We start from the raw sequence: 23,980 nt of genomic DNA, 5'->3' as shown, positions 1-23,980 counted from the left end.
TATAAAGTACTATTATTTCTAAGCAATGTAAGGATAAATATAAGTAGAAATTTTAGTGGATAAATCTTTATGTAAGAAAAGGAAATATTTTAAACCTTACATTTCAAGAAAATTACTGAATTTGAACACCTTTTATAAAGCATACCCTTTTCTTGTTCTCTAAATATGTAGTTTCAGTTTCTTTAATTTGCCAAATTAGAATTATAATTTGAATTTTCCATGTTATGACTTAGAATACTTCTTTTTGCAAAATTGAATTTGACAGCATGTGAATGTGTTTATATCTAAAGTAGATTTAATGAGTGCATTAATATGGAATAATTAGCACTCAGAAATTTCCATCAAAATGTAAAATGTAATTAGGATCATTATTTGGCAAAGTTAGATCATAGTTACTAAAATGAATAGCCAGAATGTTAATTAAAGTATTGAAAGTTTGAATATAGATTGAAAGTAAAACTACTTTACTTCATTTAAATTGCACTTAACATAAATTTTTCATCTTTGGTATTTTACTTAAACAAAAATCCTGAATAAGTTTAATTATTAAAAACTTGCCCAGTTTTTTTTTCCAGTTTATAGGATGTGAATAAATGAATTTGGCTTGAAAGACACCTTGAAAAATCACCAATATCAAATGAATACATTTTTTAGCTTCTGGAACTGTCTTCATCACTCTTATTTTTATAGGAACACAATTACTACCTTTCAATATATTTACTAATGTCCTAAAAACAGACACAACTTTAATAAACTTGGTAGCCAATTTGGCAACTGTTATTCTGTGCTGAACAATTTTGTACCCATTTCATCTTTATAACAAATTAATTCTCTTATTTTGATCAAAATTTATAAAGAAACTCCTTTTGAGGCTAATAACAACATAATGTTTAAATTAAATGAGTAGAAATTCTATTCTGCACCATTGCCTATGTAGCATTTATTCACCAATTTTGGCTATTCTGTTTATGCTCTGGGTCTCCAGTGCAGACAAACAAGATAAATGAAGATAGGTCCCTTGACTCATCTTTTATTTTACCCTATCTCTAGATGTGGTAATTATATTTTTCCAAAGCAAACACATTTCTCACATCCCCAAGATATCCAGTTTTCCGACATAAAGTGACACCACAAGTTGTTCTGGTTATTATTCCTGTATCACTAGGTGCAGAATTTGTCAGTTTTAATGATGCATGACTGCCTCAGTGATTGTTAATCTCATGATGGAATATGTACCCTGAGGTTACAGGTAACATTTTCTCAGTCTGTTGCCTTCTGGCTGAATTACATGATGATTGGTATTATAAATATTTTTTTATTCTTTACTAATGTGTTTGCATATTTGAAATAACAGAAGTTAGAGCTATGACCCTAATTAGAACACTTTCCAGGTAAGCACACTCTATAGCCTGTGCAGAGAGCTATTTTTTTTTTTATAAAATTAAATGTTTTCACTGACATGGAGTTTTCTCAAAAGGTAAGGAAAACAGGAAAATAAAAATGTCAGCAACTTATTCTTTTAGATTTCACTCTCTGCCAAATTTCAATGTAAATATATGAAATATACATTATGTAAATGTATTTAAATATGCAACACACATATTTACATTTAAATATAAATTGAGATAATTTACATGTTCATTTCTGAATGTCAGTCATTAAAATAACTGATTTCCTGAACCAAAGCTACCAATCAGAATGATGTATGAATATGCTTCTTAATTAAGTATTGAGTACCCAAAAGGTGAAAATGCTGACCCAGGTGTTCAGGGCAATTTGCAGAATGATTTTCTTTCTTTCTTTTTTATTTTTTTTGTTATATTCTGTTATTGGTACATTGTAGGTATACAACACAATTACATTTCTCATTGGGGATTGTACCTTTACATAATACATCTTGGTTCTTACTTTTTCCCCATTCCTAGCCCTCCCTTCAGCCCCTCCACTCTTCCCTATTTACAAAGACTTTATTTCCATTTTTTCCATTTCACATCATTTTTCCTTTCCCTTCTTTCCTTTCCCCTGCCCCTCCCACTACCCCTACCCCTTTGGACCTTTTCTTCCTATTTTGCATTATCAATTATTCATTCTAATTCATCACTGGTCATTTGAGAGATGCAAATGAAAACAACACTGAGATTCCACCTCACTCCAGAAAGAATGGCTGCTATTATAAAATCAACCAATAACAAATGCTGGCGGGATTGTGAGGAAAGAGGAACCCTGCTCCACTGCTGGTGGGAGTGTAGACTGGTGAAACCACTGTGAAAATCAGTATGGAGATACCTCAAAGAACTAGGACTAGAAGTCCCATTTGACCCTGCTATTCCACTGCTGGAGATCTTCCCCAAAGAATTAAAAGAATCATACCACAGTGATATATGTGTGCCCATGTTCATAGCAGCACAGTTTGTGAGAGCTAAAACTTGGAAACAGCCCAAATGCCCATCAAATGGAGAATGGATAAAGAAAATGTGGGTTTTTTTTTTTTTTTTAATAAAATGGAGAAGTACTCAGCCATAAAAAATGAGAAATTAGAGACATTTATAGCTAAGTGGATGCACATTGAGGCAATACTCTTAAGTGAAATAAATAGGACACACATGTATAAATACCAAATAGTTTCTCTGGTGTGAGAAACTGAAAGGGTAAATAAGGACTAAAATGTATAATAGGTAATGTGAAATAGGAAGAAAAGGAGCAAAGGGGAAGGAAGTGGGAGGGCTAGGGGAAAGGGTAGAAGGGAATGGGATTAATATGAGAAAATGGAAAAATAGGAACAAAAGCTTTGTAAATAGAGAGGAATGGAGGAGTTGAAGGGAGGGCTGGGCAACGGTGAAAAATAAGAACCAAGTGAGATTATGTAAAGGTGCAAATTTCCAATGATGAATGTCATTATATTATATACCTAAAATGTACCAGAATGATTTTCTTAAAGGAACTGGCAACTGGAGTTCGTGAGGGCAGAAAATAATATAGATGAATACATAACTAAAGAAGGAGAGTATTAAAACAAAGGACAGAAGTCAGAATCTAAATATTCACCCAATATTGTATCAGATGGCTTCAGGTATCCAGAGGAATCTACGCCAGGATGACTTTTAGCATCTGATGTTAGAGGACTTGTCAAGCAGTGAGGTCTACACACACAGGTAAATAGAGTACAAAATATATATATATGTTCTGAACAGAACTTCTTATATAACAGCAAGAGCCAACAAATGGAATTATATAAAATTGAAAAGCTTCACAACAGAGGAAGCAACAAACAGAATGAAGAGACAACCTACCAATATAGGAAAAAATTTTGCCAGCTATACCTTGGACAGAGGATAAAGATCTAGAATATATAAAGAACCTCCCCAAACAGACAACACAAATAAAAGATCCAGTGAAAATGTAGGCAACTGAAATGACAAGGCACTTCCCAGAAGAAGTACAAATGGCAAATACATAAATGAAAATGTTCAACTTTGTTGACCATTAGAGAAATGCAAATTAAAAGAACACTGAGATTTTATTTTACAACAGAAAGAATTGGAATCATAAAGAAATAAAATAATAACAAATGCAGGTGAGGCTATGGGGAAAAAGAAATTCTCTTATATTGTTGATGAGAATGTAAATTAATGCAACTATTATGGAAATCATTATTTAGATTTCTCAAAAAACTAAAAATAGAAATTCCATTTAACCTAGCTGTTCTCCTGAAAGATATCTTCCCAAAAGAGTTAAAGACATCATATTACAGCAATATATGAATGCCAATGTTTACAATAGCACAATTCATAAAAACTAAATCTTGGAAGCAGTCTATATATCCATGAACAGATGAATAGATAAAGAAAATGTGGTAACTATATATAATGGAATACTACTTGGCTATAAAGGAGGATAAACTTGAGTCATTTGTAGGAAAATGGATGTATCTTGAGAGGTTAATGTTAAATGGAATAAATCAGACACACAAGTTAAATACCATATGGTCCTTCTCATGTGAGCAATCCAAAGTGCAAATAAAGAGAAAAATAAAAATTGATAAAAGGAAACAAGGAGATAGATCTTTTACAAATGGGAAGAGGATAAAGAGATTGAGGGTGCAGGAACGATGGGAGGGAAAGGGAACATAAAAAAGATTTAAGATGCAACATGTATATATAACATATACCCACAATAAATGTAATCATTATGAGTATCCAACATGAGCAGAAAGAAAAAGCAAGCAAGCAAGTGAGCAAGAAAGAAAGAAAGAAAGAAAAAGAAATGGAGGGAGAGGATTTAGAGATAGAAGGAGGGAGGATAATGTGGAGGGAAAAGGGAATAAGAAGAATCAAGATATGTTAAGTATATGTACCTACTCACTAGAATGAATGCAAATAACATGTACTGCAACCATGTACTAATAAAATTTTTAAAAAATATATAGGCAGTACATATAGGCATATGTAGTGCCTATTAATGACAAATAATAAGTTAATCATTTGACAGTTAATGGTCCTGTATAATCTCTGTTCAAAGTTCAACATTCATGCTATATATTATTAAGGTGTCATCTTTTCAGTTTTTCTTGGTTTCAGGTATGAATTTCCATTATCTGTCTTATATGCTAGAGTAGTTTCCCCTTATCCATGATTTCACTTTCTGTGATTTCAGTTATCTGTCTTTAACTATGGCCTAATAACATTAAATGGAAAATTACAGAAATAATGGTTCATAAGTTTTGAATTGAATGCCATTCTGCATAGCATGATTAAAGCTTTTGCTGTCCCGCTTAATGCAAGCTAGGGCATGAATCATCTCTTGGTTCAATGTATGCATGCTGTATACTCTACCTATTCATCAGTCTCCTAGCAGCCATGTGTTACAACAGATCAGCTGTGTGGCATTATAGTACTTGTGTTCAGGTAATCCTTTTTGAGAGAAGGATAGATCATATTTACATATTATAGTACATTTTTGTAGTTGTTCGATTTTGTATTAGTTATTTTAATTTCTTACTGAGCTTAATTTATAAATTAAACTTCACCATATATGCTTTCTATAGGGAACACAGTATATACAGGGTTAGAGTCAATCTGTCTATCTGTGGTATTAGGCATTCACTTTAGGTCTTGGAATACATTCCCTAAGAATAAGAGGAAATCCAATGTATCAGCATTTTCCTGAGTAACATTTCTATAGAAAAAAATCTAAACATATTATATTCCCATTGAAAAGACTCCAATAATTCTTTAATGCCTGTCTGCCTTCCTTCCTTCCTTCCTTCCTTCCTTCCTTCCTCCCTTGCTTCCTTTTCTTCATTCCTTCCTTCTCAGTGCTGGGATTGGAGCCCACATCCTCACACATGCTACCACTCAAGTGTTCTACCACTGAACTACACTCACAGTCCTCCTCTTCTGATTTTCATGTGAGTACATCCTATTTTCTTCTTTTGAAGTACAGGTTAAAGGCACTCTCTCTAGGAAGCTCTTTATCTCTACACTCTCTAACGACATACAGAATGCTAGAATCTTTTTTCCTTTTATTTCCATGAGGAGAGAGATAACAAGAATAAAATTGTAAGACATTTCAAAAAATGAGTGACTCTAGAACTTTATCATAAGCCTATACTCCCAGAGAGCACCAGGAGTGGAGAAGTCCACCTACTTTTGTGTTTGCAAAGAACACTTGCCCTCTCATGTTCAGAGAAAGACTATTTTCATCCTTCCTCTGGACTCTCTATCTGTTCTTTCCCTAATGTTTTCTCTTTAAATTAGCTATTGCTCTATCATCATTTATTCTGCCTCATTTACTGACTCTTCTTCTATTTGTGGGTTACCAAATTTTTTGTTATTGGTTTCAAATTTGATTATAATTATAGTGAATATAATTTACTATAACTTATATAACTTTCTTCATGATCTTCCACTCATGAACCTCATAATACTAGTTAAAGAACAACTATGTTTTAAGATTTACAATCATGTACTTTCTGGGATATGGACAATGTTATGGTTAAATGTTTATTCTTTCATAAACATATCTATGTATGAGTCAAGTTTCCCATCGCTGAGACACAATACCTGACACCCACAATGTAAAGGAGGAGAGTTTTATTTCAGCTCACAATTTCAGTGGAGTCAGTCCATGTTCAGCAGGCTCCAAGCAGAAGTAGCATAGCAGAGGGGCATAGCAGAGTAAAGCTCCTATTGTGGCCAAGAGGTGGAGAGAGAATGGAGGAGCAGGGATAACAATGCACTATTCCAGGTCATTTCCAACTAGTAATACACCTCCAATAAGGCTCCACCTCTAACAGCGCATTCAGCCATTGAACTCATCAGTGGATGAATCTACTTTGATCTAATCACTTCCCAAACCCGTGAGACTTGTGGGACATTTTAGATCTAAACCATAGTAATCATAGCTTGTGTAGGACTTTTGCAGTTGGAGAAAGGAACAAACCTGTTACAATAAAGTACCATATTCTGGATAGTTTAAGTAATAATTTTTTGGCAGTTCTGCAGTCTAGAAATCTGAGGTGAAAGTATGAATATTTCTGAGATTTCTCCTCATAGTTACCAACAGCCGTCTTATCATGGTGTCCTTGTATGAACTTTCCACTCTAAGTTTTTGTGTTCTAATCTGTTATTGTAATGACATCATTAATTACATTTGGTTAAAGCCCACCATAATGGTCTCACTTTAACTTAGTTGCCTCACTGAAGTCTCTGTCTCCAAATGAAGTCATGTTCTAAATTGAAGTCATGTCAACATAATGAATTCTGCATAAACAAATTCTGCCATAATAATAATGGCCAATATATTTAAGGTCTTTTTTTCTTGACAGTGTTTGAATTATGGTGGTTCCACAGCTCTTTCTGAATCTCTGCTTTTGTCCCTATTGTAATCTGTTTCTACTCACATTTCTAAAATCAGCTATATGAGTATTTGTTTTCCATACTAACCAATTCTCTGACACCAGCTGGTGCCTTACAATTCCATTAAATTCTGACAATAGCTACCTGGAGTTAGCATCTGATCCCACATGTTAAGTGCTGTGCTCAATCTCACAAAATTGCTTCCAACCTCAGCTTTAAATGCTAGTCATAAGTCCTGAACCAAGGACTTTGGCAAGTTGTAAATTCAGAGATTGCGGCAATTCTGGGTTCAACAATTCTCTAGAATGACTTACAGAATCAGGAAAACATTTTACTTCTTGTTACTAGTTTATTATAAAGGATAAATCTTCGGAAGAGCCAAATGGAAGAGACATATAGGGCTAGGCAAAGGAGAGGAGGATCTACAGAGCCTCTATGCCCTCTCTGGTAATGTCACTCGCCCAGCACGTTGATGTGTTCAGCAAAATAGAAGCTTTCTGGACTCTGTCATTTAGGTTTCTTTTGGAGGCTCTGTTAAATAAGCATGCTTGATTAAGTCATTGTCTGTTGGTGATTAACTCAACTTCCAGCCTCTCTTCCTCCCCTAGAGACTAAAGGTAGGTGCAGGTAGGGCTGAAAATTATAATGCTACAATCAAGCTTTGTTCTTGCTGAGGATAATCCCCCATCCAAAAGCTACTGTATATAGTTAGGAGAACCCACCCACCATCATCTCATTAGTATACAAAAAGCCATCCTTGTGTCCTTGGAGATTTCAAGAGTCTTAGAAACTGGGTACTAAGACCAAGTATTATAGTAAAAAGATACTTCTTTCACTATCACTTAGGAAATTAGTAGGATTTTTAAGAGCTCTGTGCTAGGAACCAGAGTTAAAGAGCAAATATATATATTTTATTTTTGTAGTTTTTATTTTTTATTATTGAATTCAGGGCCTTCCCACTAAGCTACTTCCTCAGTTCCTTTTCCATTTTTAAAAGTTTTGAGAGAGGTTTTGAGGGATGGGATCACAGGCACCATCATTCCTGAATCAAATAGATATTTCTTATGATATCACAATTTCACATTCCATTACTTAACTCTTGCCTTAAATGAGTCACTTTATATATTACCACAATGTTTGGCCATCCAATCCTCATCTTTGATGTCTCCATACTCCTGCGCAGTGTGGTAAATTCCAAACAAATTTTTAACTCACTACTGTAAAAGAAGACTTGAGAGTAAAATCTGAGGCTTTATTCTATCTATATATAGAGTTTTTCTCTTCCCATCTTCTTTTTTTTGAAGATTGTGCCTGTCAAAGGTGAGTTGAAGCAGGGTAGTATTGACTTTAAGTATCTGGTTCTGCTTCTCTCACTTCTTCCTCAAATTATGATGAATGATTTTAGGTCATGTTATCTTTACACCTTAGAGCATGCAGCTGTATGACCTGCCATGCATGTGCTCTAAAGATGTACTCCCCATGAAATAAATTATCTGATTTGAGTCATCAGGCTGAGGATTTTGATGAAATAAATGAAAACTAAATTAATTTATAAAATTATATTTCTTCTTAATAAAATGGCTTTGAAAACCATTTTAAAAATTAGAATATTATATTTGCTGTGCACCTCCAGTAAAGTTTAAAATGTAATAAAATATAGTCTTTCTTTTTGTTTTTCTGATAAAATATTTCATTGCAATCACTTGCTGGCTCTTTTCTCAGAACCCATGCAAGCATGAGATAGTGTAAGAAGGTTGAATTCTGTAAGTACAAACACATTTCATTGTATGTTTTGTTTTTCATTGTATGCCTAATTCTACCATGTCCTATGAATATATTTTAAGGAAATAATCAAGGAAAGTAATAAAGATGCTAACTTAATTTTGCTTTTTGGATCATAGCCATATTTAAGGCATTTAGAGGAACATCTATTGGATGAGACATTTATCTACAAATACTGATGATTCGGTATCACCATTCAGAGATTGCTATTTCTTTTTTCTTTTCTTTTCTTTTTTTTGGTACCAGGGATCAAACTTGGAAACTTGGGACCTTGTGCTTGTGAGGCAGGCAGCGGAACCACTGAGCTAAATCCCTGGCCCAGATTGCTATTTCTTAACCATATATTTTCTTCAACTCTTTTTTTTTCTAGTGAAAGTATAGCATAATTCTGCTCAGCAATGCCAGTATGTTACTTTTAAGAAGAACATGAGATCCAGGTGTTTGGAGCTTGAATCAGCCAATGGAAATTAAAAGAATAAGGAGTGAAGTTTTTGGTTTTGTATTTCATTTTGAAAATTGTAACTTTTACTTTTGCAATTAATCTCACATTCAAAATTGCATACACAGCTAATTAAGCCTCTAGGTGGCTTATTGTGAGGCTATTTAATTACTTACATCTTATCTTGAGGGTAATGGTTAATTATCAAGTTGCAAGTAAAATTAAATATGATGCTATTTCCCTGCCAAATGAATTTTGATTGAAAAGAAAGGTTGACAGGTGAAACTGAAAGACTGGAGTTAGATAAAATACAGTGATTGCTTTTAAATTGTACGATAGAGTCTCATTCTTAAGCTCTATGCCAGTTTGAATGGCAAGAAATTGGAACATCACAGTGAGACTCTACTGGAGTGTTTTCATCTATAAATTAATAAAATTATTTTGAATCCCATTATTGAGATATTTTTTAAAAAAGATTTACAACATCAAGTTTGAGAATTTTTAAACAGATATAAAATATATTTATTGTTTTTCATAATTATTCCTGGGTGTTTCTCCAAATTTATTTTAGTGAATACAAGTTTTCTCAGACATGTTACAAATAGGGAATGGAAGTAATCCTAGGTTTCATTGAATTCATTTCAGTAAATTGTGCATTAATACATCATTCACAACATTCACTGACAGAACTTAAGAAAATGAAATGTCTGTTATTAATGTCATCAGAAAAAATACATATTGTAAGATACTTAGATGTTAAATTGATTTTTTCCAATGGTATCAATTTTAAATGATTAATGGCTTGTTTTCTTAAGTCTGAAAAGAGATTTCAAGTGCTTTAAAACTAGGGTAACCTATAGAACTGGGTAGTAAACCATGACCCTGATTTAATCTCTTTTAGACACTGTGGATGTAAAACAGGGTAAACTTTGTACACATTTATGGACTCACTAAAATGTCAATAGTTTAAAGACTAAAAGTGAAAAAATGACCTGTCAAAAATGCTGTGTTCACGAGTTTTTATTTATCTTAAAATGTAATTTTTAAGACAATACTATGACTATATTTTCTAATATTTTTTAGTAATAACTTTAGTCATGAAAGAGGTAGAAATACAACATTTTTCACTCCTTAGCCAGTAAAACCATATCAAATTTGACTTTTCTCAAAGAAATATCCAAAGTATATTATCACTATGAAATGAATACCGAAATATTTCTTTGTTAGAACTTAGCCAACGGTGGATTTTTGACTGTCTGAAATAGGTTGAATATGGAAATAACTAAAAGTTAAGGAAATATGATAGAATTTCATCCTATATAACTTGTTTGAATTGCTCCATGAATTCTATCATATGGAGAATAAATAACAATTTTTTTCTATATATCACACATATTAAATTGGATAGTAAAGCCAATATTCTGTATCTAATTTTCTATATATTAGACACATGTATAATATCAGAATTCAGTCACCTTGGAGGGACTGCACTGAACTGGCTTGTGTGTCCATCCTATTCTTTGTTTCCATAGTGTGTAGTTTCCTGGATGTTCATGTTGGGTTGTTTTAATACTTAAAGCACAACTGCGCTGTTTACTTACACCTTACCCTAACTATTGATTTATTCAGGTTGACTGCTTTCTTCCCTTAATACCTTACAAGGTATCAGGCATCCTATTGTGTCCAGTTTTGCTTCAACACAAAAGGTAGATTTTTGCCTTCATTCTTGTAAAAAACGCTGGATTAATTTTGTTGTATTCAAGTGTTTGCAAACGAGATCTGCTTAAGCCTCCTGGAAAGAGAAACTTACCTACCTAAAGAAGGTAAACAAATTTATTTTTCCTTTGGAAGACAATTAGAGCTTTAAAACTGAAGATAAAGAATTCCATAAGACTTCCATATGTTAAAATAATGTTAAAATGTTAACATGTTAATATTTTTAACATGTTAAAATATTCTGTGTTTGCTGGTACCATAAGGCAGAGTAAGGGGAATTGTGCAGCCAAGACTTGAAAACAAAGCTGTCTATGTATGTTACACTTATGTTCTTTCCATGCAGTCTAGCAAAACTCTTTGTGTTTCACTTTCCTCAACTGTAAAATAAACTTAACTGTAGTATCTGCCTCACACATCATTTTGATAGATGAGTTATTTTATATAAAATTGCACATAAATGAATTTGTTGAAAAATTTCTCATTTAGGTTAATTCTTACTAATCTGCCAATAACTTTATATTCACAAAACGTTTCAAATAACTACTAGTTTTAATAACCAAATCTTTGGAAACTATACTTTTTTTCACTATGACACACTGAATATAAAAGATTAATTGGATGACAAGTGTATTCAGCTCATTGTACCTGTGGTTCCCATATCCATGGATCCAACTAACCACAGTTCAAAAATACTTAAATGAAAATTATGCCTATACTGAACATGTACAGGCTTTTTTGGTCATTATTCCATGAACAAATACTGTCTGACCACTATTTCCACAGCATCTGCATTGTTTTAGGTATTATAAGTATTAAAGAGCCAGTTTAAAATATATGGAAGTTGACTATATGCTATATGCAAATACACATACCTCCTTTTACATAAGAGTTTGAACATTCCTGGACATAGTTTCCGGGGGAGTCCTAGAGTCAACCTTCCCCCAGGTACAAAGGGCCATCTATAAATGAAAAGAAATTTAATATCACTAGTCTATACACCGAATTACTATTTCATACCCACTAGAATGGTTAAGATTTTTAAAAACTCACATAGACAAAGTAAAACCTAGCAATATTACATCCTACAGAGAATCTTGAATCTTGAATCTCTCTAGAGAAAATTAAAATGTTACACCTACTTCAAAAAATAGTATGATAGTTTACTTTTAAATGTATACTATATCCTCCTGGGTATTCATACCAGTGAAATGCAGACACATGTTCCTTAAATTTGTCTGTTTATAGCAGCTTTATTCATAATTGCCCCAAACTTGAACACCTCATTGGCAATAACTGGTATGTAACTAAAATGAAGTTTATTGATACAATATGATATTACTTCTCAAAAAAAAAAGGAATTAACTACTAACATAGACAATAACATGGGTGATTCTCATTATACTCAGTGAGGGAAGCTATATTCAAAGGTTGCTAGTGTATAATTGGATTTATATGACATTCTGTAAAAAAAGCAAAATTATTGAGATGGTGTAAGCTAAAATTCTAAAATCCTAGTATTGGGAATATTGGTTCCTTTAAGGGCTGTGATGGAAAAGATATTCCATATCTCTGTCCCAGCTTCTGATAGTCTTCTTGCAGTACAGTATTTATTATTCCTTAGATTTTGCTGCATAGTCACGATCTCTGCCTTTACCCTCATGTGGTACTTCCCCTGTGTGCTTGTCTAAAAAGTCATTTTCTGTGGTACAAAGGGAAGGCTTGTTTAGGACTTTAAAGAATGAATATAGAGGGGACAAATATAACACATTACAGTCATTCTAGGTCATATATTTTAGAGACTCATGCACTGAAGCCGTGGATCTTAAATATAACTCTCAAAGTATCATTCCAGGGCACTCTGATTTAAAATACATGTAGAAATTAACACTTAAAATCACAGATAATTATTTTATTTTATTTTTTGTCAGTTCTGGGGAACTCTGCAGGTGGTAGGCAAGTTCTCTACCACTGAACTCCATCCCCAGCTCACTCATTAATGTTTGTACTTGCTCCATGCTGCAATTACTAGGGAATAGAAAGGCAGAGATCTCATTTCTCTTGTTTGTAGCATTCATAACTGTTACTACATAAATTATTTGTAATTGAAGTAAAAGAAGATAGTAGGAAAAAGGTATTAAATTTTACATGAAGTCAAATGCTTAAGACAAATTAAAATAGAATAAATTATTACATGAAGAAAAATGCTTAAAATTTAAAAATAGAATAAGAAATAAATAAAACAAAATGCATAAAATGAATTTAAATTTTCAAGAATATATTTTCAGAACAAAAAGTATAGTATATTAAAAAAAGAAAATTATTTTAAATTAAAGCAATCAAAGTTAGAAGCCATGACATAAACAATTGAATGTATAAAATTGAGAAAATACATATATAGGTAATCAAGACACACACACACACACACACACACACACCCCACACACATTCCTATCTTTTTTTTTTTTTTGGTCCAGGGAAGAGGTTTTGGTGTACCACAACATCAGACATACACTCTGCCCTCTACTTGAGATTGGTTAATGGGGAGTGCCAGAAAGAATTTGGAAATGGATTCGCCTTGAATCTATAAGGTTAAGTGAGATAAATTAGACATACATGCTTAAAAACCCAAAGTATAAATAAAACAAAGACCAAAATAAAAGATCAATGATAGGAAACAGGGAGATAGATTTTTGGCAAATGGAAAGGGGACTAAAAAATGGAGGAAAAATAGTGTATGTACCAACTGTCCACAGTAAATGTATTCATGGTATATTGGAAAAGTATATTAATAAAAAAAAAGAAGGTGGAAGCCAGGCAAAGGAAGATTTGAATTACTTGTATCGCACTGTCAGGCAGCAGCTGCATTTCCTTACTAGAGTGCCCTACCTACCGAATTCCACTGACAACTCATGTCTTCACCCTTTAGTCACCTGAGTGATTCTGACTTTTCAATAGTACTAGTTCCTGGCTGCACTGTTATGCCTTTTTGCTTTCTTAACTCAACCCAACACTCTATTGATAGTTTCAGGTATCTTTTGAAAGTGACTTCCATCATTTATTTTCTTCCAGGTCTCTGACTTATAAAAGAATATAAATGAACAGAATATAAGTAAATATTAATATGAGAGAAAATATGAAGTGAAAAGGAGATGTATAAGGAACAAAAATATGCCACAGAAATAGAAGAGAACATTTATAATCGTGACAAGATATGAAATGGTAATGGGCTACTGTGTCATTCAAGTGTACACCCAGTCATTTGGTCAGGTAAATATTTAAGGAGAGGGAAACTGTGACCTGTAGAAATATAGGAAAATCCAAAGGAAATTACAACATTATATTAATCACTTTTCCATCTCTGGTATAAATTACCTGACACCCACAACTTCAAGGAAGAAATGTACATTTTGGTTCATGACTTTCACAGGATTCATTCCATATTTGGTTGGCTCCAAGGAAGAAACAGCATGGCAGGAAGACATGGCAGGGGAAAGCTGCCCAATCTATAACATCCAGGAAGCAGAGAGAAGAGAGGAACTAAGGCCTAGAATACACTGTTGTAGGTGACACCCTCAATGACCCAGTCTCTCCAATCAGTCCCCACTTCTAAGCCCATGAGAAATTGGTGGACTTTTTAAATCTACACAATGACTGACATCAATATACTTTACAGAAACCTTATCTGTGATAAACTAATTTTCAGAATAAAAGTTTTCAAATTCACTTGCCCTTTAGGAGGGTTTTTTAAATTTGGAATTTGGACTAAGAAACTTGACGGCAGTGAATCATACTTCCTTTAAATTTTGGCTATTTCTTTTTACTTTTTGGATCTATTTTTAGGTTATCTGTTTTACAGATATAATTATCTTTGAGAGCAATCTCAGGTGGAACCAGGATTGACATGATCACTTATGTTGAGAGAAATCTTATTGTACCAAGAAAACAGTGTATGAAATAAATTCAATCACTGGTCATGTTTGAGGTAGTTTTTAAAACTGTATTTATTTTTTAATCAAACATCTATGATAATGCACCCAGGAAATTATATATGAGACACTGTTCTAAGTGCTTTACCAATATGACCTGCTTGAATTCTCCTTGTCTATGAAATGAGTACTACTATCAGCACCATTTTATATAGAAAGAAAATAAAATATGGAAACGTTAGAAAATTTGACCAAAGACTCAAGACTAGTAAGTGATACAAAAAGAATTCAACCCAACCAGGATGGCTCCAGATGTTGTACCCATTCACAATTGTAAATTGATAAATATATAAATTTAAATGCCTTTGGAGAAACAATTTCCCCAAATAAGGAAAATATATATCAATCTTGTCATAGTCAAAATATTTTGGAGAGATGTCATAGAAGTCAGCAAGATCTATCTAGTAAAAAGATACAATTTTATATACATATGAAAAAAGATGATTTACAAAACCTGAAATATTAAGCTATCAGAATGTGAAAATGTAAGGTACTAAAACATAAAAATAAAGCAAACAAGACATGATAGGAAAGGAAACCTCTGTATCTCTCTTTTCACCCCCTTCCTTTTTTTCTCTCTCAAATTAGTTTCTTGGCTCATCGCACCAAGTCAAGTAGAAAATATTCCTTTTGTAGCTTTAAAGTTTATATTTTATTCATTCAGAATCTTTCCTCTCAGCTCCATTTTTAAATTTCTAGGCATGATCTCTGTGTTGTGGCTTTTCTAAATTTTGGGTCTAAAAGACAGGTTGATAAGGGTCACTGATTACAGAAATGACATATAGGGGGTAGTGCTCAGAGAAAGTGTTTCTCTTAGCTCTAGGCAGACATTACCAAATGTAATTACTTACCATAGGCGGGATCAAGGTAATGGTGACATTTAGTGTGATGGAAGGTTGGAATTGTTTCACACATCCAGCTATGAGAGTGACTTTTAAATTTAAGTGTAAACATATTCTAAGCCATTTAGTCATTCATTCATTCTAGTTCATGTGGTTTAGGAACTCAGACACAATTACTTGTCTTCTGTCTTGTTACAACAGTAAGTCAGACAACACTTGCCACATTAATGTCTGTCAAAGTGGCTGGCCATAAAAATTCTGGCAAATACTTTTGCCACTCTTATTCACATTACAATATTTCACAACACTCAATTCTCATGGTCATTTTTCTTGGTAGTAATATAAAATTTCCTTTTCTAGCCCAACCACAAAGTCTCAAATATGAAGAGTAGATTTATTTTAACGTTGCAGTCAGATAAAGTAAATTATCTTTCATTTGCTTGCCAGGTAAGATCATTCTTTGTTGATCAGAAATTCCCTCTTGTTTCCTCTGTGGCTTTTTACATTTTCTATTGTACCCAAAGATTCACCCTCAAGAGGGATGATCTTCCCCTTAAGAGGTTTTGTAAAATTACCCATCTTTGTTGCGGTGCTACTGCAAATGACAGATACAATATCAAGTTATTTTTTGAAGAAAAACATAAATTATCTTGAAAATGTTTATATCTTGGTATATCATATAGAATCACATTTTAATTAAATTCTTCTAAGTTTAGTTTTGACAGTCAATTTTTAAATTTCTATGTAATCTGTGTCAAATGACCTTCATTTTTCATATGATCCAACTATAATAAAACTTTCTAAATCTAAAGCAGAGGTTTCTCTTTGTATACCTATTGTTTTGCTTTTGTTTTCATGAAATACCTTCTTGGCTCTTCCGTGACTAAGTTGCTACTGTTATTGTCCTGGCTACATTGATATGGATGACAATGTCACTGTTGATGATATCTTTTGGACTCAGACTGTTAATCCCATCATTGTACATAGGTGAATAAAACAAAGCACTTTGTAGCCGCTATGGAAAAAAAAAATAAATCCCATGGCAATAGGTTCCTATAATGAAACAGACCATGCATACAAAGCTTTGAAATTTGGTGCTAAAGCAATAACAGCTTCTGTCAGATCCCAGGAACTTCATTTGACAGGCATAATGTTTCTACTTTGTCTTCATTTAGGACAGCTTTGCTTCAGTGACTAGGAAACATGACAGTGAGTTGTAACAGCTAGCGGTTCAAACTACTTTTCAACTGATTCCTGAGGTAAAGCTACCAGACTTTTGCAAATAGGAAAATTAATGATTTTCACAAGTTATTTCCTCCTGGCATTATTTTAAGGATTTTTAAGAAGTGTGGATGCATAACAATAATTGAAATCATAATGGAAACTATAAAGAATGTTAGGAATGAATATAACTAAAAAGGACTCTGCCTACAATGGCTATTTTGCTATGGAAATGTTTTTCAAAAGCCATGCTTCATGCAGCAATGTTTTTACTCAGAAATCAGTTTGGACTTCAAGTCAGGCAGCCAATGGTAGATTTCCTCAAGGACTAAGGGTAAGCACTCGGAGGTGTACCAAAAATGTTATTGAAGAAAATTACAGTGTTATATTGGCTTAATCCTAGAGATAAGCATATCTAAATTCTTTAATAAATCTCTGATTTTTTAGAACAACACAGGATGAAGTTATTCTATTTTAAGTTGAAGTGGGTACAGAGATGTGGATTCTAAGTCTTCTTTGCCAGTTTATGACCTTGCAAAATAAGATTCACTTATCTGATTTAGGATTTTTTTACCTGTAATAAAATAAAATTTTATTAAATTTATTTCTGGGTGCCTTCTATGTGAGTCAGCTCTGAAATTTTACTGAGAGGGGCCAGGGATTTAGCTCAGTGGTGCCACTGCCTGCCTCACAAGCAGAAGGTCCCAAGTTCAATCCCTGGTACCAAAAAAAAAAAAAAAATCTAAATGAAATTTTACTGAACACTAAGGGCTAAATTGTCTTAACACCATCAAACTACAACAAGGTAAAGATTTCTTAGACAAGTCGTTACATATTATAGAAACATATTCCAAAATGGCAAACTCAGTCATTTCTGTTCAAAAAAGATTAGAAACATCAATTATGAATTAACAATAAAGGTGAGACTTAAGTATAATTTTATTTATAGTTATTGGGTCTTCACACTGAGTAAGATTCAGTCTTTCTTTCCCTTGCTTCTGTATGACTGTCAGTATTTTGTTACATTCAAAAGGCACAAAAACTCAAATAAAAAAACTAAAAAGAGGGCATGAAGTAATCTTGGAAGTTCAGTAAAGGAGAATTTTATCTCATAAAGCAGAGCAAAGCTTCTGAATTTTACTTTACTCTCTATACCCAAATTCCAGCCACAAGACAAATAATATAACAACCCTTTTCTGTCCACAAACCCCAGATAATCCTGACAAATTTTACCACACTTTTCTAGTTAATTTTTGATTTTCCATATTTGTTTTTAGTGCAAGCCATCATCTGTTGTTGACTAAAGTAAGACCATAGACCAAAGTGAGAAATAGGGCAAGTGGAAATGAAAATAATTAACCATTTTTAGAGTAGTACATCTAGTCCTGTTAGCTTGTATGATTGCATCTCAGCCTCTAGTTACTCCTTGGTGTAGGTACTATCATCATTCAAATACTAAACATGGGGAAAATTATTCTAAAGTGGACTGATGGCCAGACGAACATTGGTAGCTTGCAAAAGGTTAGATTTGGCTTTGAAACCTATCAACTTTTCTTTTACTATCTTGACGTAGGAGTTAGAAAAGCAATGTTTTTGCTTTGATAGTATTGATTTCAAATGGCAAAGTAATGCAAAAATAAGGCCAGACTTTTAAATTAATACCCTTTCATATTCTCAATAATTTCAATTTAAAAATTTAAGAATTTTTTCATCAGTATGCATATTTGTTTTAGCGCATATTTACACATATATGCATGAATACATTAATACATTTGATCCTTCTGGGCACTTGTGTGGGACAAAATACATACAAAAAACCCCTAAATTGTAATATGTATATGCAATCACTCCCCAATATGATTGTAAACTGCATGAATTACAAACACATACTAATAAAATAAAAAGGGGAAAAAAGACTTTTAGAACTGATAAAAATCTTATTTTTCACTTCATAACTTGAAATGTAGAGTTGGATAATTTTAGAAATCTAAATTGAACATGATTTTTCCTTATAACCTAGAGGCTTCACCATGGACTTCTCACATACTGAGTAGCCATAGAGAATTTTTAAAATCATCTTTAGTTGTATTCCACTTTATACAACTGTTTTTTGATTACTGGAAATTTTTATGATTTACTTATTATCCTTGGAGTGTAGTAATTTTCCCTTTGTATCTTTTAGATCAGGGAAGATCTTTAATATTAATCCTTCCTAGCACATAATAATATTAGTCCTTCCTAGCTTGTATTTAGACATTGTTAAAAATATATTGTAAATATATTTTCCCCTCTCTGAATTTTACCTTTTTGTTTTTGAATACCTAATATTGGTCAGGGAATTCCAAGATTCTTGAGTTTTTATTCTATTCTCTCCAATTTTGAATCACTTATCTCTTTTATATGTTGTTAAAATTTCCAAAAATTTATTTTCCAAATATCCAGACATTTTAATGTATGTGTGTTTAATATATACATAAATGCATATATGATGTCTATTTAAATTTATTTACATCTTACTATTAATTTCTAAACATCCATTGTTTTTTTCCATTGGCTTTCTTCTGTTTTAAAATAGCATTCTCAATTTGTTTCATGGTATATTTTTATCTTTTATTAGTCTCTGTCTCCATTTATTCCATTAGGGTCACTCTAGTCTTCTCTCCCAGGTGTGCTCCCAGTCTATTGCTATGGACTAATCCATATGGACTTCATCACTGGTACTCTCTTGTCCTCTGGTGCTGGTTGGGATTTATCAAGGAGACGAAGGAGATGAGATGGTAGGCAGAGACAGACAGATGGTGGGGAGGAAGAATGTGGGGGTTGAGGTGGTTATTTACTGTCTTTACTCCTTCCTGTCAGCTATGCATTGGCATTGAACTTTTTTACATGTTCAAAGGATGCAGTTTGTATTTTCTGGACTTTCCTACATTTACAGCTCTTGTAGGCCTTAATAAATACTCTTTTTTCTAATGCCCACAGGCCTAGGGTTATCAAGATTTCAATGCCATTGCTGAGGCAGGGATGCTTTAACATCTTTTGTTAATTGCTCTTAAAAATGTTCACAACTGGTAGATAGTATGTTCATTGGATTTTTTTCTCATATTTTTTATTCACTGTTTTTTTTGCCAGCATCTAGATTCTGAATTCATTAAATTTAATTTTGCAAAAGATTTACAAATTTTTCTACTCTTGTATTTTCTTCAGGCTTCTGATCTAGTCTTTTTATTTATCATTCTTATTAAGTCCTTTGTGGGCTTTTTGTTTTGTTTTATTTCATTGTTTTTACAATTAAAATAGAGGCATCAAGAATTGAGAGAAATTTTTTGTAAGTGGAGGCTCCACTTTAGTTTGATCGAGAAGCAATCTGATGATTTTACTTGTGGACCCTTGAGTGTAAGCATCTGTATTTCTTTTTCTCTGGGCATAGTCTCACCAGGAAAGCTTCTTCCAAAGTCTTGAAGGTGAATACTCAGGTGAATGAATATTGAGGTAGATGCCTGGAAAGGGTATGTCTGACTCTCACTCTATATGGTTTTGAGCACAGTGTGAGGCAGGTCTTGTTGCAAAGAGGTCCATTTTCTGCTTGCAATGCTTTGTTTCCCTGGTTTAAGGTTTCTAGGCTTCCATTTCTCTGTAAATTAGCCACTAGACTCCTGCAGGGCAGAGTAGTGATTATTTGACAGTCCTGTCTCAGGACTGAGGGGCTCACTGCTTCTCAACATTCCTGCTTTTCAGCCCTCCCTCAACAGCCACATCCTCCAGCGCCCTGTGCCATAGCTCCTCACCCCTCCCAGCACTGACCAGCACATATATTGCTCTGCTTTGCATAGCATCTGCAGGAATTCAATTTTCTTTTTTTTGTTTCCAGATATGTTTGCTTCTCCTAGTTTAAATTTACACTGACATCTTTCAGGTCTTCTTAAGCATTTTCATAGTGTTTATTCACTTCTGCCGTTTTTATGATACAATGTTTTTAGAAAGACTTTAAATCTTTAACAAAATTCTAAACACAGCAAAACTCTTCTTTAAAATGTTTCAACTAATTTGAAAGGAAAGGAGAAGAGATTATGTCTCAAGTGAAATAATTCTCTTGAGGGACTTTATGAGCTCCTAGGGGATGGGGAATTAAGAAGAGAAATTCTAAATACGTCCTTAAATTCATGTACTTCTCAAGGCTACTAAGAATTATTCTTCCATGTAAAACATAAGCTTTTATTAATTAAACATATTAAAATTAAATTTGTTTCTGTTTAAAACATCAAAATAATATGTTTAGGTTTTTCTTTTGGACATTTAATAGTTCACTTTTACCAAATGCAATAAGAAACAATACCAAGAATATGAAACACCTAAAAATGAATTACATACACACACTCACACAAACAAACACACATAGCTCTGAGACAACAATTTGTCTTGTGTGATTTTTGGGGTGGCGTTTTGTACTGATTGGTATTATCCTGATATTTATGTATTTTAAACATTTGAGTATATATTGGTTATGCCCAAATCTTTTTCGATATAAAGATAGTAAACATTTTCCAAAAATATATCATGCTAATTCTGCAGGTATATGCAAATTAGAATACAAGAATAAAAATAGGAAAAAGGAAATATGGCTCTGATTCTTCAGAGATGCTGCAGAGTCTGGACTTCTTTGGAAACAAGTCTGTCCCAGGTGAATGCGGTATGACACAAACACACCAGGAGGTCCAAAATGAAGAGAAAAAAAGAAGAGAGCCTAACTGAAAGAAAGAGGGGGCCAAACAAGAAAAAGAGAAAGAAAATGATTTCAGAAATTACTTCTCAAGAAGAAGGTACTACAATGCAGTGGATGTCATCTGTGGAAGCAAATATTGAAGATAAAAAAGTTAAAGGAGAAAATAAACTAACTTCAGGGGAGTTGGAACATCTCCAAAAGGAAAAGATAAACTTCTTCTGTAATAAACACAAAATTCACATCCAAGGAACTGATCTTCCTGATCCAATTGCCACATTTCAGCAACTTGACCAGGATTATAAGATTAATTCTCAGTTGCTTCAAAACATTCTAGATGCAGGCTTCCAAATGCCAACACCAATCCAAATGCAAGCCATTCCAGTTATGCTGCATGGTCGGGAACTTCTGGCTTCTGCTTCTACAGGATCTGGGAAGACTTTGGCTTTTAGTATTCCCACAAATAAAAGCTTCAGAGTGCTGATTATATCCCCAACATGAGAACTTGCCAGCCAGATTCACTGAGAGTTAATTAAAATCTCTGAGGGAATGGGATTTAGAATACACATGATCCACAAAGCAGCAGAGGCAGCCAAGAAATTTGGACCTAAATCATCTAAGAAGTTTGATATTCTTGTGACTACTCCAAATCAACTAATTTATTTATTAAAGCAAGATCCACCAGGAACAGACTTAACAAGTAATAGATGGTAATAGATGAATCAGACAAATGGTTTGAAGTTGGCAAAACTGGATTTAGAGACCAGCTGGCTTCCATTTTCCTGGCCTGCACATCCCACCAGGTCCGAATAGCTATGTTCAGTGCAACTTTTGCATATGATGTTGAACAGTGGTGCAAACTCAACCTTGACAATGTCATCACTGTATCCATTGGTGCGAGGAATTCTGCAGTAGAGACTGTGGAACGAGAGCTTCTCTTTGTTGGGTCTGAGACTGGAAAACTTCTTGCCATGAGAGAACTTGTTAAAAAGGGGTTCAATCCACCTGTTCTTGTTTTTGCCCAGTCCATTGAAAGAGCTAAAGAACTTTTTCATGAGCTCATATGTGAAGGTATTAATGTGGATGTCATTCATGCAGAAAGAACACAAGAACAGAGAGATAACACAGTCCATAGCTTCAGAGCAGGAAAAATCTGGGTTCTTATTTGCACAGCCTTGCTTACAAGAGGGATTGATTTTAAAGTTGTGAACTTGATGATGAATTACTATTTTCCAACCAGCTCAGTGGAATATATCCATAGAATAGGTCAAACTGGAAGAGCAGGACATAAGGGAAGAGCTATTTTTCGCTGAAGATGATAAACCATTATTGAGAAGTGTCGCCAATGTTATACAGCAGGGCGGTTGTCCTGTACCAGAATACATAAACAGTTTTAAGAAACTACTAAGCAAACAAAAGAAAAAGATGATTAAAAAAACCATTGGAAAGGGAAATTATTAGCACAACTCCAAAATATTTCCTAGAGCAAGATAAAGGTAAATAGAAAAAATTCACTGGCCAGAAGAACAAGAATAAGAAGGTAGTTCTTGAAGAGAAAAGTTAAAAACAGACTTTTTAAAAAGACTCACAGAAATTTAAAAAAAAGAATTAAAAATATATATCCTATTTATGTATAAACTCTGTCTTGATCTTCAGATACATGTTACAATATTAATAAGAACTTTTCTTATGGAGCAATCTTGTATCTTATCTTTAGCAATTTAAATATATTATCATGTAGAATTTTTGTTTAAATTTACCCGGTAATCTAACATTTTGTTAATTTTTTTTTTTTTTTATGGTGCTGGGGATCGAACTCGGGACCTTGCGCTTGCAAGGCAGACGACAGAACCACTGAGCTAAATCTCCAGCCCTTTGTTAAGCTTTAATGTGACACAAATGAACAACTTAATTTTGAAATGTCTGTATGGCCTTAAATTAGTTTTCTTTATATCACTGTAAAGTATATTCAAATTTTTACTTTAAAGATATAGTAAATATGCTATATAAAGATATGTCTATTGATGAATTATATCTGGACCTTATTAAAGACAATTTTGTTAAAATATAAAATTCAATAATTGAAAATTTGCTAAATTTACTAAAATATTCACATCAAATGGAAGATTCTGTAGTACTACTATCCATTATTATTACTATATATTCAAGGTACAGATATCCAAATATTAATACTCATGTTTATAAAAAATTCAAAATTTTTATAGGCAGCAATGTGTCCAAAAATTTGAAAGTATGTTGTATGATATCAAATTGCTTTAGCAGTAATGGTCAGAAAATACATGCAGGAAATGAAATAGTCTCATGTGCTGGTGAATTGACATATATGAATACTCATATTAAATAATTACAGCTATCACTTAGAAAGACTATAAAATGTGCTAGCTGCTATGCATAGTATT

At 33.2% G+C, this 23,980-nt stretch overlaps 1 long non-coding RNA gene and 1 pseudogene across 1 annotated transcript in view; both read left to right on the top strand.

Annotated features, from left to right (window-relative positions):
• Nucleotides 1-23,980, top strand: part of LOC147825273 (uncharacterized) — a 137,422-nt gene that overhangs the window by 38,178 nt on the left and 75,264 nt on the right. The window lies entirely within an intron of this gene.
• LOC101699958 (putative ATP-dependent RNA helicase DDX52 pseudogene) lies at nucleotides 21,111-23,124 on the top strand (annotated as a pseudogene).

Source organism: Heterocephalus glaber, unplaced genomic scaffold, assembly GCF_053883595.1.
Source record: "Heterocephalus glaber isolate CG9 unplaced genomic scaffold, H.glaber_assembly_v1.0 deba00001504, whole genome shotgun sequence".
NCBI classification, from domain to species: Eukaryota; Metazoa; Chordata; class Mammalia; order Rodentia; family Bathyergidae; genus Heterocephalus; species Heterocephalus glaber.
The sequence above is the reverse complement of the archived record's forward strand: the minus strand, read 5'-3'. Positions and strand labels throughout refer to the sequence as shown.